At 45.5% G+C, this 15,927-nt stretch overlaps 1 protein-coding gene across 1 annotated transcript in view; it reads right to left on the bottom strand.

Moving 5' to 3' along the window:
- Positions 1-6,344: 6,344 nt before the first annotated feature.
- The window catches only part of AJAP1 (adherens junctions associated protein 1), a 123,988-nt gene continuing 114,405 nt past the window's right edge, over positions 6,345-15,927 (bottom strand). The window contains exon 6 of the mRNA XM_072731103.1: positions 6,345-15,927. The gene's annotated coding sequence lies outside the window, so the exon portion shown is untranslated.

Genomic DNA, 15,927 nt, shown 5'->3' with positions numbered 1-15,927 from the left:
CTTCACATGCCTGAAGCACACACTGCCTTGGACTTCACATTTTGAATCTATCTGACTCAGTTTCCCCTCTGCAGTTGTCAATGAGTCTTCTTCCCAGAACCTACAAGTCCTCCAGGAATGTTGATCAAAGAAGACCTTTCCTCCAGAGGACTTTGCCGGATCCTCTCAGCCACCACCAGCAAGTGACATTCTGGAGTGGCCTCCTTAGGAGGTAGCTTAGCAGGGCAGTGAGTAGAGAAGAGCTAGAGTAGGACCACTGGATCCAGGTCAGCATGCATGACCATGGATGAGTTACTCACCTCTCTGTCTCAGTCCCCTTATCTGTAAGGCTGGGAGGTGCCAATGCTTCCTTCCTAGTGTGGTTGTGAGGGGCAAATGAGGCAGTGCAAGTGGTAGTGGTATGCTGAGGGCCGGATCTGTGGTCAGGAAGGGCTCTGTCCCTCTTGTGGTGGCACCATGAAGGAGAGGGGGAAGTTCAGTTCTTGGAGGGCTGTACACTGTCTGGCCCTAAGACATTTCTTTCTTTCCCTCCTCACCTTCAGCAAGTTGCCCCACTGTCGTACATTGTGCCTTCTTGCTTTTATGTGATAATATGACACAGAAGGTGACTGCCAACCATTGCAAGATGCTACTCACTTTGGGAGCCACACCTGTGGGCGGTTGGCAGAGGCTTAGCTGTCAAAAAGAGCCCTTTGTCAGCAAGACTGACACATCATCTTTGGCCTCCTTTTCAGAAGAACAAGTGAAAAATTCTCATTTATAAGTGCAGCATCTGCTACCTGGGTTGGACCATCAGGAAGAGGCGGGTAGGACGTGTCCAACATGGAGGTCTGGGATCAATGGGACTCAACTGGGAAAGCTTGGGTCTCAGTTGAGATGGTCTCTCTCATATTCCCCTAGCCCGTTTACCTTTGCCCCTGGGCTCCTGGCCATTTGCACTACCCCTGCCCTCCAATCACAAGAGACAAGTCTATGCCTATTGACATTCAGAGGAAAAGCCCCAGTGTCACACTTCTCACCCAGTGTGACCATGGAGCTTCTCTCCACACACTCTTCCAGCCTGACAAGCTGGGGCTTCCCTCGGAAGGTGCAAACCCCACACCACCCCCGCCTTCTGTGCTCTCTCCCAGTGCCACATCATTCCAAGTCCGTTTCCTGTGTCATTGATTCCAGAATGAGATGTTCATTTGCTCTTTGAAAATAGCATTCAGAGCCATTCAAACAAGCCTCTTCGGCTCAGATAAATCACAGAGAATGGAATGAGAGCTCAGAGTTGTTTTTCATTTAGCGGAGCCCCGCTCTCCTGGAAAGCACCCAGGGCTTCCCAACTGAAATACAGCCTTCTTCTTAATTTCATTCTGCAAGCCCCCTGCCCACTATCAGTTTGATTTAAGTGGTAATTCAATCCCAAAGTGAGCAGCCCCCTTTCAATGGTTCTCATTACTTTTCTGCATAATGTTATCATATATAAGGACCTGGGCTGAGGGACACTCACACCCCCACCATTACTCAGACACAGTGCCTGGTCTGGGAGCTTGGTTGGGGTCTGGTTTGGGGAATCAGGTATCTGTCTTATTCTTGGGAAATTGTGGTGTCATTTCTTCTCTCATGGGAAGGACAAAGCTCCGCTCATGATAAAACTTCATCATTTTTTTTCTCCATGACCCAAAGTAATATAGTATACTGAGGGCCTCTTACTACCTGGGGAGGGCACATGATAATCCAGGTCACAGACTGAACCACCTCAACACGGAACAAAGACTTCTATAAGGCAAGGATGAAGCATTCTCAGAATGCTTGGGTGCTCTCCTGACTCAGCTGCCTTTGGTGATGACAAGCCCCACCAAGCCTGCTGGTACTAATGAGACCAGTTGGAGGTGGTTTGTGTTCCTAGGAAAATCTAGCCTGTGTCCATAGTTCATTCAGTGTCATTATAAAAAACTCAGGATCTTGTAATTTTTCAAAATTCGTTTGTGTGGAAGTGTTCTCAGTGACCACACTCTGGGTGATTGTCTCTACAGTCATCAGCAGGATGTCTACACAGCTAGCTCTTGTTATCAAGCCAAAGAGAACAAGTGACCCAACCGTAGCACCTCCAGCACCAAGGAGAGCTCCAGGGGGGATTTCCCCTAATAGGTGATGAAGCAGAGGGGCAAGAACCAGAACAGTTAAAGTATAGACTCCCTCTGAGTCACAGCTGGATGTGGCTTCCTCTGCACCCTCTCACCCCTGCCTCTGGCTCTGGCACCTCCACTCACTTCCCAAACCCTGCAAGCCCAGAGATTTGGCTGCATACGTTCTGCCAAGTTCAAAGCCTGATAGTTAGGATGCACAGACAGATGTGAAGAGGGAGTACAGAGCATGGGGTCTGGACAGATCTGAGAGAAGAGGGTCCTTTCCACATCTGGGCTTTCTTGTCAAAGGTGAGCAGGGGGAGAAATGTGAAGAAGAGCCAGCTGGTCACAGGTAGAGTTTCCAAAAGTGTTTGCCTCCTTCTTGATCGGTGCAGCAGTGCCTAATGGGGCATGCTTTGATGCTGCAGGGTGGAGCATACAGGAGCAGGATAGGGAGCTCAGAACATCAGGGACAAAGTGAAAAGAAATAAAGAATCACAGATGCAAACATGGGGCGGGGAGGGGGGAGGCACATCTTTGCATTGGCAGCTGCTCCCAGTGAAGAGTGGTGTATTCAGAGTTACCTTTCTTCCTAAGTTTTATGACAGCATGTAACAGTGGCAACTGCTTCACCTTTGTCTGGAAACCTGAAACCAAAATAAAAACACCATTCTGGGGATACTTACTTTAAAAAGGAAGTTGCATCTCCTTCTGAAGTCCAGCTGGGCCTCCAACTAGAAACCTAGCTGCCATGGAGGGAAAAGTTTGTGCCACCGCTGCTCCAGTCTTCCCTGGACCAGCCCCCAGCCTCACGGGGAAGGAGAAGGAGCTTGAACCTCCTTCTGGATGCACCTGCCAACCCCCTCTCCCCATACTCTTTCTTAGAGAAGATACAGAACAAGATAAGGGGACATAAGTTTGACTAGTGATGGCATTGCCCTCTGACTCCCCAGTGTTCTGGGGTGAATTGTGTCACAAGGCCAAGTCTTAGCTAACATTAGCGCACAACGAGACCTTATTTGGAAATATGGTACTGTGGCTATAGCAAGTTAATGAAGTCACATTGGAATGGAGTGGGGCCCTAAACCAAAAGGACTGGTATCCTAATGAAAAGGGGAAATCTGGACACAGACACACTCACTCACACTCGCACACACACACACACACACACAGAGAATGCCACAGGAAGATTGGAGTTCTCCTGCCACAAGCCAAGGAATGACTAGAAGCCAGGAGACAGGCTGGGGTCAGACAGAGCACTGCCTTGCTCACACCTTGATTTTGGACTTCTGGCCTCCAAAACTATGAGACTATAATATCCTGTTGTTCTAGGGCACCCAGTTTGTGATACTTTGCTCCAGCAGTCACAGAAAACCAATAATCCATGTTGAAAACCAAAACACAAAACCCCCAAACAAACCAAACAACAAAACAAAAAGGAAATGTGGAAAAGGGAACCTATGCTTTGCTTCTGGGGTTGCCGTAATGGCCTCCTGACCAGGTCACTGTTTTAGGGAAGATTTGGTGTGGGTCAGTCCTGGAAGCCAATCATGGCAGACAGAGGTCTTGAATGACCAACATCCAGTCTATTTAAAATTACTCTCTGTAGAAAGAAGCAAACTATAATTTCCCTAAAGCAGGGTTTCTCGGTGTGGAAACTGTTCCATTTGGGGCTGGGTCACTTTTGCTGGGGGGTGGGGTGCTGTCCTGTGCATGACAGAGGTGTAGCAAGATCTGTGGCCTCTATACAGTAGATCTCCAGATGCCGGCAGCACACCCCTCCCCGGCTGCAGAGATGACCAAGGCCAGATTTCTCCTTAGGGGGAGGAAAATCCACCCTGATTGAGAGCACACTGTCCTAAAGGAGCCCATCATGCTTTCTTAGACTCCATGTTCTTAATTCTGAAGCTAATGATCAGGAGTGAAGCTGGAACTAGAGAGCCCTTGTAGACTAGGGGGCTGTGGGACCTAGAAGTGTGTAGTCTTTCTCAGCCATTCCTTTGGCTGGTTTTGTAGAACCTAATGCCCCCTTTGATTGTTAGACTCCTGAATTGGCTTCCTCTTGAGTAAAGTGACATGGGGACCTACAGCTCCCCGCAAACCTATGTTCCTGCCATCTTGGTCCTTGGGAGTTGGGGCAGGACAGATGCTAATGAGATCCTGTGTAATAAGCCACACCATGGGACACTCAGCCATCTCCCTGCGGCTGGAGAGAAGCCTCTCTAGCCATCCTCCCACACCAAGAGGCTTCTGCTGTGTTTGTATATTGGAAACCCCTCACAGTCAACTCTGCCAAATTCATTCACCCATTTTGGGTCCCCATATTTATTTTCTTGGCTTGAGTTCAAAAGCAAGAGCTCTATGCATTAGTAAATGGATACTAGAATCCCAATTTCCTCCTCTCACTGGTGAGCAAATTGAGTTTATTTTAATGGTATACAGGCTGTTGATTTGTTTAAATCAATTAAATGACCAAAGTGGTATTGTTTTTTCTGCTTGTTAAAGACAGTTATGTATCCCATTCATCAACATGTCTCAGGGCATTCAGCCCCTCACTGATTCAGGAGAGGATTTCCCTGGGGAGCCCGTGGTCACTTCAGCCATCTGCCAGTTCACAGCCTCAGAAACACATGGAAGCTCCTGGAGTGTGTTTGAGAAGCAAAGACAAAGGCATCACTTTAAGATAAAAAGGAAGCTGATGGTCCTGTGTGCTGGAGAAGGCAACACATAAATTGTCTATCGATTCTGCAGTGGGTATGCAGTGGGGGCAGGAGACAGAGTGCTGCCTGCTTTCCTGAGCTCATTAGGGGGAAGGAATGGTCCATCCTAGTTGTAAGGAATGCTTTCAGTTATTGGACCATCTGAATCTTAAAATGTTTTCCTTTTAAGAAAAGATGGTTTAGACTTTCTTTCTCCAGCTCTGTAGAACTTTGGCTGATGTGCACACCAGCTCTTTGGTGTTGACTGATCCCTAGTAACCATAGCTCCTGGCTGCATCCCTCTTGTCCTTCTGGGGTTGGTTCTTGGTCTTGGCAATGGCTTCACCCAACAAAGAGGACTGTAAAACTTAGCAGAAGGTTAATAATGCCATAGACACTTTTTTCTGGGTGGGGTGGGGTGGGTGAGGTTGTGGTTGAATTGAGGGTGGACTGGGTGAGGTGCTGGGTCCAGCATGGTCTCACCCATCTTGGGCTAGAGGCGGTTCACACGTTGTGTGCTTTCAGGGTGACTTGGTCTGTCCCATCCATTAAATGGGACAATTGGTGAAGCATATTACTTTGGTGGTGTGTTCAAATAATTCCAAATATTTGAAAATACATCAGACATGTCCGAAGGTGCTTAGCAGATATCGAATGTGCTGAGGCTGAACAGTGTGGCTTTACTGAAAAGAAGGCTGCCTTATTGTCTTTGTTTTCTTAGACTAAGCCTTAGTACCAGCTGGTCTAGGGGCATGAAAACCTCAGCAGTTTGGGTAGGGACTTCACCTTGACGTCTACATCAGGATAAGCAAAGCCCCCGCCTCCATCCTGCAACTCCTGAAGGTGGAGAGCAGCATCTCTTGAACTCAGCACTATCAACATTTTGTGCCAGATAATTCTTTGGGGGGCTGCCCTGTGCATTGTCAGGTGTTTAGCAGTATCCCTGCTTTTTCCCAGCAGACTCTGCAGACATTGCTAGAGGTTCCTTGGAGATCAACACTGCTGTGGTGAAGGACTGCTGTTCTGGCTGTAGGACGCTTACTCACACAGAAATAGCCTGATCTGAACCTCTGTAAATTCTGTGTGTTCCATGGGACTCTTGGCTCCAATAAGGAAGGCCCTTTGGAATTTCTTGCCTGCACATAGGCACACAATTATAAGCTTTGGGGACTATCTTATTCCTAGGAGGTGGTTTCCTCTGCAGGAATCTCTGCAGATGTGAGCTGGACTCAAACTGTTTCATAAAAGTGCGAAGGGAATGCCCAAGCCTGCTCTTGTGGATATTTGTGGTCTCAAGCACAACACTGGGGAATCATTTCAATTGGTCCAGACTCAGTGACACCCAACCCCAGGACCCACACATGGAGACCCAGAAATGTTTTCTTACTTGTTGAGGTAGGAAAGCTTTGTCTTGAAAATAATGATCCAGGGAGGAAATTTTAGAATCTGTGAACTATGGCATAGAAACACAAATGCCCACATTCTTAGAGTTGGTCTCAGATAATATTGTTAAAAAAAATAAATGAACAAATAATATTTTTTTAAAAAGCCCTTTTGAGGTCATGGCCTCAACTCATGGCAATTCTTTTTTCATTTTTTTTCCATATTATGGTTTTTTTTTAATAGCAACATCAGAGTACTAAATATACACAGGAAAGTTGATATAGGTGTTGCATGTACAATGTTTTCCAAATACATAGCTTTGAGATACAGAAACAACTTAAAAAAAATTTAGAATAAAAGTTCACCTGTATGGAAATCACACCCAACCCCCCACCCCCACTCAAATATATCATGTCATTTCTGTTTATTAACATGATTATGATATGCATTTAAAGAAAAACACAACAGTAAACTACAATAGTTTAACTTTCAAGAAGATGGTATATAAATACGTCTATAAGGACAGCTGTGGTATAGATATATGTATAACACTTAAACAGAGAGGCTTTCGTTTTGCTGTTGAAAAATAACAAGTGCTCCATGTAAAAGTATAAATAAACAGTTAACAGTTTATTGTATCAGAAAATAATTTAGGAAAATCAAAATAAACCCAGCTTTACTATACATGAGGAAGGGGGGGGGGTGGATAAAGTTCTACAACATTTAACTTAAAACCTGTGAAAATAGGCCATTTTGGCCATAAGCATTTAATTTCTCATCCTGTGGTTCAGGGTCATGATCTGTGAGTTTTCCAGTTCCATGGGTGAGCTGGGGAGGAAGAGGAGGAGGAGAGAGATGGGCCTGTCTTTAAATTTATGTAACTAGACATGGCAAATTCAAGTGTTATTTAGATGCACTAGGAATGTGGAAAATGGAAATGGATCCTTCTGATTCTCAGGTATGTGTCACAAAGATGCCCCATGTGAAAAACCCAGCCAATAATCCGGATGTTTCTCTGAGTATTCTCTTTATCTCACCAAAATGCCCAGGTGTGCCAATGGCTTGGTGATGTGAAAGTAAAACATCCAAATGGCTGACTGCCTTTTCCTTCCTAGTGGCACTCCAATGATCAATGATGAGTTTAGTCAATGACAAATTAAACCAGCAAAGAGGCGTTCCAAAGCTAATAGGACTTTTTTTTTTTTTTTGTATAAAACATACATAGGTGCCAGATTTGTCAAGTGTGCAACTCCAGAGGGATCTCTGCAACTGGTCCTCACTGGTTCAGCATTGAACCAGCGTTTCAGATATTTCCCTTCTGTTTGGTTACTGGTAGTTTCTAAATGTTTTGCAGTAAACATTTATTCCTTCTGGGAGAAAATGTAAAAATAATGTAAAAATATGATCCATGTTTCCTCCAATGTCCATTTTAACACTTTCTGGGTTTAACTGATGTTCAAGAAGAGTCCTGATCAATATCATGTTTAGAGAGACTGAAAACCTTAATCTATGGCTGATCCATACCTCAATCACAAGGTAAGTAAACTTAAACAACTTAACAAGTTAAGGTTGTTAAAGATTGGGGAAGGATTTGTTGTTGTTGCTCTGCTTTTCATTTGACTCATTTTAACTGAAGGGTAACTGAGTTCTGGGCTCCAGCACTCACCATCTTACTTTGCAGGGAAGGTGAGAGAAGGAAATGATCCAGATGGGGCTGCCAGAAGAAAGGAAAAACAAAACAACACAAAACTCTAGTCTTCAAGAAAACAATCACCTGGTCACATGTTTCCCCTAAATCTCATTTTCATTCCAAATTCACAAGTTCCCACATGTCCCTCTCACCACGACTGGTGAGTGTTTCTGGGAGCAACAAATGCCATGGATGTTGTTCTGTCTTCCCACCGAGAAGTACAAACACGGGGGTCTCTGAAACGTTCACTGAACCTCAAGCCATTCCATGTCATCTTGGGCTGGGAATTCATCTCTAAGAATTGGTTCTATGGTTAGTTGACTGAAAACCAACTTTGCCAAGGACCTTTCATCCTTCTGAGGAAGAAACCCAAATGCAAGTGAAATGGAAACAAAAAGCCTATTTTTTAAAATGTGTCTGTCGGTCATGACAGTTCAGTTCAAGGAGTGTGTGACCAAATGTGGGATCCGCCATGCCCGCTGACTTTTCAAAACCAGCTGCCCATCCCTGTCTTTAGTGCCCTTCACTGGGAGAAGAGTTGTGCTTTTATGCAGAACTGGTGTAGTACCTTGGAGCACCTTAGACCCCTCCTCTCTGGGACTTCCATTAAGTTTGTGTTTTCCTGCTATAAACTCATCAAGAAAAATGCTCTAGTTGCTTTGTAGACCTTAAGTAGTAGGTACTCACATAACATATTAGAAATCTATATGCATAAGAGAGAAAATATTGAGTGGAGTTCCCAGCCCAAAATAGACCTTGGAGGCAGAGGGGAGGGTCCCTTCCAGTGGCAGTGGCTGCTTCACAAAACTTGGTCAAGAACAGTGCTGCGGGCTTACTGTTACACCCTTCCATGGACTTCAGCAGCTTACGATGTCAGCAAAGCCCCTGTCTCTTACTCCTGATGGTCTCTCAGAATTTGAAAATCGAGGCTGGATGTTATAATGGCTTTGAGATTGGCCCTCTTGGCTTGTAATGATTGAAGAGTGAAGAACAGATGGTTGTCATAGAAATGGGACAGTGGCCCAGGAAGTTGGTATAGTGATATCTGACTTTACAGTTCCTTGTATAATGATTTGAAATCATTATATGAGGGTCCGCAAGGGGTTCCCCTTTCCTAGACTTTTGTGGCTATAAGTCTTCATGGTACAAAGTACGATGGTGCCAAAAAGTAGATGTTAGGACTGCATATAGTGTTCTAGCTTCTCCTACGTCTAATATTCTCTCCGATTCTCTGGAAGCAATAACTTGCCGTATTTAGCCAGACTAGCAAGAATTGACAGGTGCCAGCCCAAAAGCTATAAGCATCAACACTAAAGCATTTTATTGCAGAATTTAAGAAATCTGATAAAGAATAACCAGTGTGATCAGCTGAGCTAATGTCCACATAAGAATGAAGCTTGTAGGGATTTGTTATTTGGTGTTGCAGATATTTAGATGCTGATTTATGTGTGAAAACCCAGGTCTCCAGGGTATTCTATTTTAAGAGAGAGACCACCTGGGAAAAAATTAATTAACTTTCATACAGAATTTCCTAAATCTGATCCTCTGCATCATTCTCGCCACACGTTTCTCACCAGATGTTTTACTCTGAGATTCAAGATATTGGCAAGAGTTAACTCAGCCTCAGGGGATGTCTCAGCAACTCTCTCGGCTTATTATATTAACCTATTTAATTTACACTATTCATGGTACGTGTGTGTGTTCTGATTCTACCCTACACAGAAGACATAACATGACTATACATCCACTGACCCCTGCCCCATACTTACTAGCTGTTTAAACTACCCCTACCCCACATAAACCCACGTGTCCCAGATGGGTAAGTTTGGCCAGCTTAAACCATGTCTCTAAGCTACATGACTTAGATTTATGGATTCATTCAAAATTATTCCCTTGATTCTATGCACACTAACTCTTGGAGCATTTGACAAAGAATCCATCAAGTGGGAAATGCAATGGAAAGATTTATTTTAGCATTTCAGCTCCAACACAGACACATATTATAACCAAGTTGACTATTCTCTTCAGTTGCCTTTACATCTGGGCATGGGCTGTGCAATTACAAGGGTGAAGTGTAGACCTGTCACTGGCATGATGTCTGAAAATCCATGGAGAGAAGCCGCTTGCCTCCACGTGCCTGCTGTCCATGCACTACTGCCTTAAAGAGCCCATGACAAGCATCTGTCCTCCTGCTCCTGGGTTGTTCTGCACTCATGGTGCCAATGCTTGCACAGCTTTCTCCTCTGCTGCAGCCTGTGTGTTTAACCCCCTCCAGCCAAAGTGAAATGGAGTGGAGGGGAGTATGTACAAACACATCAGAGCCTGGCTGTCTGTTCTGGTGTGGCAGCTACTCTGATTAAGCACAAGCATTACTAATGGCCCTTTGGCAGGAGGAGAGATTGTGCAGAGTTGATTCCTCAGCCAGGGATTGTCTGCTCACATGGTGACTGATTTGAATTCTAGAAATTGAGTATCCTGTGTTTGCTGGTTGAGATCGTTCTAGAATCATCTGAGGTCATAAAAGAAGTTTACTTCTGTTTGCTTGATAACCAGGGTGATCTAAACAATAATGATTCTCTGCCCACACCTCTATTTACCCACTTCGAGTGTAATCGAACGGAAACTCTAACCCCAAAATGCAAAACTATACTCAACCATGCTCCACACTTTTAGGAAGGAAGGGCAGGCAGCATATTTCAAAATGTCAAACAACTATTTAAGACCTCGCCAAAACCCCACAAATTATGCTGAGTGTAACTAACACAAAAATCTTGGCTCAGAGTAGGGGATGAAGAGCAAGTTTGTCTTCATAGCCGGAAGCACATCGATGTAAAATAAGTCAGGAAGAATAATCAAAAACTCTCAGATGGTGAGAGTTTTGCTCATTTATGTGGGCTGTGCTATTTACATTGGAAAACAAACAAACGATCAAAAAACAGTATGGCATAGCAAATTGACAAACTGCACCAAAATAACCATTCCAAAATTACATGAATCATGGCGTGTTTTGGAGTATCTGCTTACTTAAAAGCAGATGTTGTTTAAGAAGTACGTTGCTAAGTGTGATCAGTATTGAGGGTGAGCTTTGGAAAAGGCAGCTGCCTTCTCTTCTCCTACCAGGAGGAATGACTCTCTCTGGGCCCCCCAGTCCCCAATGGGCTGCGTCTCTGTCCTTGGATTCCTGTGTCTTCCTTGAGAATTGGTTGACCTAAGTAAGACTTGGCAATGTACATATGTGCACAGGAAGGGTCCATGGAGAGAGGCAGTGGTCAAGGGAGAGGGAAGTTCATCATCTTGCTTCTCTGCTTCCCCTGCAGGGCCACTCCCTGCCAGAACGGTGAGGAGTTTTGGGGGAAATTAGGTGGATGGTTTGTAATGACTGGGACATCTCCTCCTCGGCACTGCACTGCACTTTCATCCAGAAGGTAGGAGCAAGGTTTCCTTATTCACTTCAACCCCAAACCAGCCCTCCTTAAGCAAGTGACGGTTCCCAGGAGACACAAACAGCCCTGCCTTCTCTTCCTGCTATCATTTTGCCCCATTCTCTTCCTGTCACATATCTCTTTCTCTGGAAATCATTAATTTTTTATTCTATGTTAATTATCTGCTTCCTCCCAGAGTAGAAAGCAAAACTCATTAGGGTAAGATCGTGTCCATCTTGCTCTTCACCATGTGGCCAACATAACAGAAGTTCAAGTCTTTGCATGAGCAGATGAATGACAAATTCGGGCAAGCCACAAAGAATTGCTTCTCTTCCAACTGCCTCTGTGAATAGTGTCTTCTTAAGGGGCTCTTGTGGTGAAACGAGGATGGCCTCAGTGCCCTTCCCCACTGTGATGTGTGGGGTGACTGGGTGGAGACAGGGCAGTGTGTGGAAGGACAGCTCAGGGGGGTGCCGACACTCACTCATGCTGGGACCTCCTTGATGAGACAAGATGACGGTGTCACAATACAGACAAAGAAAGGTATGGATTGATGTAAGTTATGGGAAGACCCAGCCTGACCTGACAAGGCTGCAGGTCCCGACTCTGAACCTCAGCCCTGGCTCCTCATCTTATCTCCCAAGAGACTGGGGTCAGCCTAGCTTCCTGAGCTGCTGATGAGACTGGACAATCTGGGAAAAGAAGCAAAAAAAGATGGAATAACTCCTCAGACAATAAGAGTCAAATGGAGACTTACAAGGCAAAAGGGTCAATTCTCTGATATGTGCATTTCCCTGGTATGACAAATGGGGATGGACGTCCTCACACAAAATTTCAAAAGACCAAAGCCTATACACAAGATTCTGCTCGGTGCTGAAATGTGGTTGAGAAAGAGCAATGTATCTGTAAGAAGGAAGAGTGCTCGAAGATGTCAAAGTAGTGGGAGTAACTACTGAATTCTCAGGGGTCAAATTCAGAGTTGGTAGGATTTGCTGGTAAGTCCATGTTCCTAAGTTTCAAATGCTCCATGAAGGATTGAGATAAATATCTAGTCAAATGCAGCATGAGATGTCCACCTAAATTCAGGATGGGGAAGGACCAGACACACTTGGGAAAACTCAAGGCTTCCTAAGTGGTGTGTCCTTCCCGCGCAAGAAGGACATGGATTGTAGAGACTAACAGCCCTCTGATGTGCCCCAGGGGTCCCTACACTTCCACACCCCGTGAAAGCAGGCTGTAGCCAAGGAGACAAATGCAGTGGGCACATGGCTGGGCTTTGCCCTAGATGTTCCTGGAATTCGAGCCCAGTGGGGAATGACCAGGAAGCCTTCCCAGCCGAGCCTGGAGCCCCTTCCCCTTGGCACTCAGAGCTTGTCAACAAAAGTAATTATACTCATTATTTCAACCAGATAAAAATGACAAATGCACAAAGATTAGAAGTAATTAAGCCTAGAAACAGACTTGACTGGACAGCAGAGTGCCCAACACCCAACCCAGTTGTTCCAAAAACTTAAACAGTAGATGATGGACAGTGCTCTGTGTGCCGGCAGGGGCCTTGACCTTGGATTTCAGTCACCTCAGGGATGAAATAGAGATGAACAAAAATTGGAGGACTTACCAAACTGTAAGGCTCTTCCTCTGAGTGCTTTTCTTGAGGGAAAAAATATCTACAGCAAATTAAGGACCAGGCAGACGGAACTCTGGCGGAGCACTGCAGGCCTGCAGGAGGCTGAGGAGAGCAGTGGGCAGAGCAGAGCATGCCCCCCCCCTTCCGCTGCAGGGGCACGGCCACACCCACCACATGGACACACACCATGCAGGACGTGTGCGCTGGTCCTGACTCTGGAAATCCTGTGCTATCTCACTTTATAGACGTTCTCCTGGGAGAGCTGAATTCTGTAAGCCTGTTCACTTGCCTCTGCTATCCTCTTGTACAGAGATGATGCTTCCACATTTCCAGGTGACCATTTAAAAACTAAAATCCCTATACACACTCCCTCCATCATCACGAAACAGTAGCCTTCACTGAGTTGGATTTGTTTTGACAGATGTCAACTCAGAACAGACTTCCTGGTGGGGAATGTGCAGGCATCTCTTGGCCGTGCGTGTGTGCAGCGCCCAGTCCCGCCCTGAGCATGTGCCCAGTGGGCTGGGGCTCTGTGTGTGTTGGGGTGGGGTGGGGAGCTTTGTTATCGTAAGTTTCCTTCAAAAGCTCGGCATCACATGGCATTCTGGAAAGAGTTCAGGCATCAGGAGTGCAGCCCGAGGTCTGAGGAAGGGGTTGAGCAGCAGTCAGAGGTATGGACACCAAATTGTGGTGTCATGAGGAATCCCAGGTTCCTGCTGTTAGTGAGCAAACAGATACCCTGCCATTACCTCCTTCTCGGCCAGGCTCCCTGGCTCAGGGTGTCAGAGAGTGGAGAGCAGCTTCCATTGCCCTAGTAGGCACAGACAGCTCTTGCCTCATGCTCACACCAAGCTGTGCCCACCTGAGTCAGGAGGGCCTCCATGCCACCTCCAGCCACCTGAGGGTAATGAGATGGATGATGGATGGGGAAACGTGTGCTTTCTAATGCCATGCAGGTGAGCCAGTGGCAGGTGTGTGTGTTGTCTCCATAAGTGCTGAAGCTTTGGGAAATGACAAAACCAAAACCAAAACCAAGAATCGGATTTTCCCAGATGGTAAGCCATTCCAAACAAAATAGACCTAGCACTATGGTCTTCTCCTCCCCTGGCATTGCTTTGCTCCCCCATATGCTAGGAGGTGCAGAAGTACATTTCAAGGTGTTCTAGAGGGGAACTGAGTCTGATGGAAGAAAGAGGTCACCAGCCTGGCCAAGAAGTGGGCACAAGGCTAACTGCCCACCTAACCTTCAACCTTTTGACCTGGTTTGCGGGTCATTTCACGAGATGGGTTCGCACACCCTACTGGTGAAATCATAGTCACATGCGGGCCATCCATAGAAGACAGGTCACATGCATCTAATCTGGGATCCCTGTGAGGAGAAAACAAGATCCAACGGAGCCTCCCATCCCTTACAGTGCCCCTACATGCCGCACAATGGGGCACCAGGGCACTGTTATATGGCTGGGACTGGGAGGGAGTTGCCTGCCCCAGACATGGCAGTATTTCCAGCAAAGTATGTGTGGTTGGGATTCCCTTCCACAAGGCTCCAGCCTTAAGCCCCTATTTCCACTGGGAAGCCCCATTGTAGGATTCTTGATGGCAAAACAGAAATGTTGATCAACCAGCACCAGCAAGAGACACAGCCTCTCTGCTACAATCCCCATCAAGGTTCAAACTCATGCTTGGGTTCTAGAAAGAGCAGCAACCTGTCCACCAATGTGTGTGGAAGAGAAGTGAAACACGCCAGGGCACAGCTCCCATGGGGGTAGCCTGGGTCCCTCACACATGGAATGATTCCTCCTTTTCAAACAAACTGGGGCCCTTGTATATTTTTGGGTTCTGTTCTGACATACGCACACACATTATAAGGATATATTCCTTTAATTTTTGGAACTGGAAATTTTTCTTTAATTCGGTCTATGCTTGTATAACACAAAGATGGTCAGGAATCCACCACCCACCCAATCTGACGCTCAGCCCCATTTGTAAGCAGCTGGCTACATAAATGTGTGTGTGGCTGTTAGGTAGCTTCTTCAAACAATTAAATGAAAAAAGATCGTATTTATGTGTCTCTCTATATATATGTATGTATATAAAACCATGGCATTCTTAATTCTGGCCCAAGATAATAAATTATACATCTAGTGCCACTCACCAAATACCAGCAAATGCAGGATGTGTCATTGAGGGGTCTGTCTGCGTGGGTCCAGGCTATCCCCCGGGATGGATGGCAATGGGATACCAGGTCACCAGAAGGAATGTGCTCACTCGTGGAACTGCATTTCCAATAGATGCATATATATGCGTGTACGTGTTTGTGTGTGGGTATGTGTGCATGTGTGTGCCTGTGTGTGCGATATGTTGCCAAAGTAGAAAACACCAGTTTATTCTGTTCATACTAAGCATGTTAAATAAATCAGATTTTGTAACCGATAACATTTTTTTAAAAAGGAACATTGAAGATATTCAAAAATTGCTACAGTACAAAAAAAGTGTGTGTGTGTGTCTGTGTGTATTTATATATTTATATATGTATATTAACCAGAAATAGCGACTCTATTGGAAGATTCCCACCCCCCATTTTCTGTAAGATTTCTACGCGTGGTTCGCTTGGCTTCGGCTTGGTCACCAAGTCTTTCGGGTCAGTACATGGCACATAATGGTATTATTGGCACAGGTTCAGAATCAGTACAAATCCCAGGCTTCAGGTGCTTCCTGCTGGCCTTCTCTGTCTCCAGCTTCTTTCTTGCTTTTCTTCTTTCTGTTCTCCAAAGAAAACTCTGGCAGAAGGCAGTCCCCCATAGGCGTGAGCATTTTTATAAAAATATATTTGGCCTATAGCGTCCTGCTCTTTGAGCTCCCCACCGGCAAACTGAAGCGGTAGGTATGGGGACCCTCCCCGTAGAAAGTTTAGTTTTAGGTTTTGTGTGTGTGTGTGTTTTTTTTTAATTTAATTTTTTTTTTTTTTTTTTACAGGTTCACCAACGGAATC

This window comes from Vulpes vulpes, chromosome 12 (genome assembly GCF_048418805.1).
Source record: "Vulpes vulpes isolate BD-2025 chromosome 12, VulVul3, whole genome shotgun sequence".
Lineage (NCBI taxonomy): Eukaryota > Metazoa > Chordata > Mammalia > Carnivora > Canidae > Vulpes > Vulpes vulpes.
This window is presented reverse-complemented; position numbering and strand designations above follow the sequence as displayed.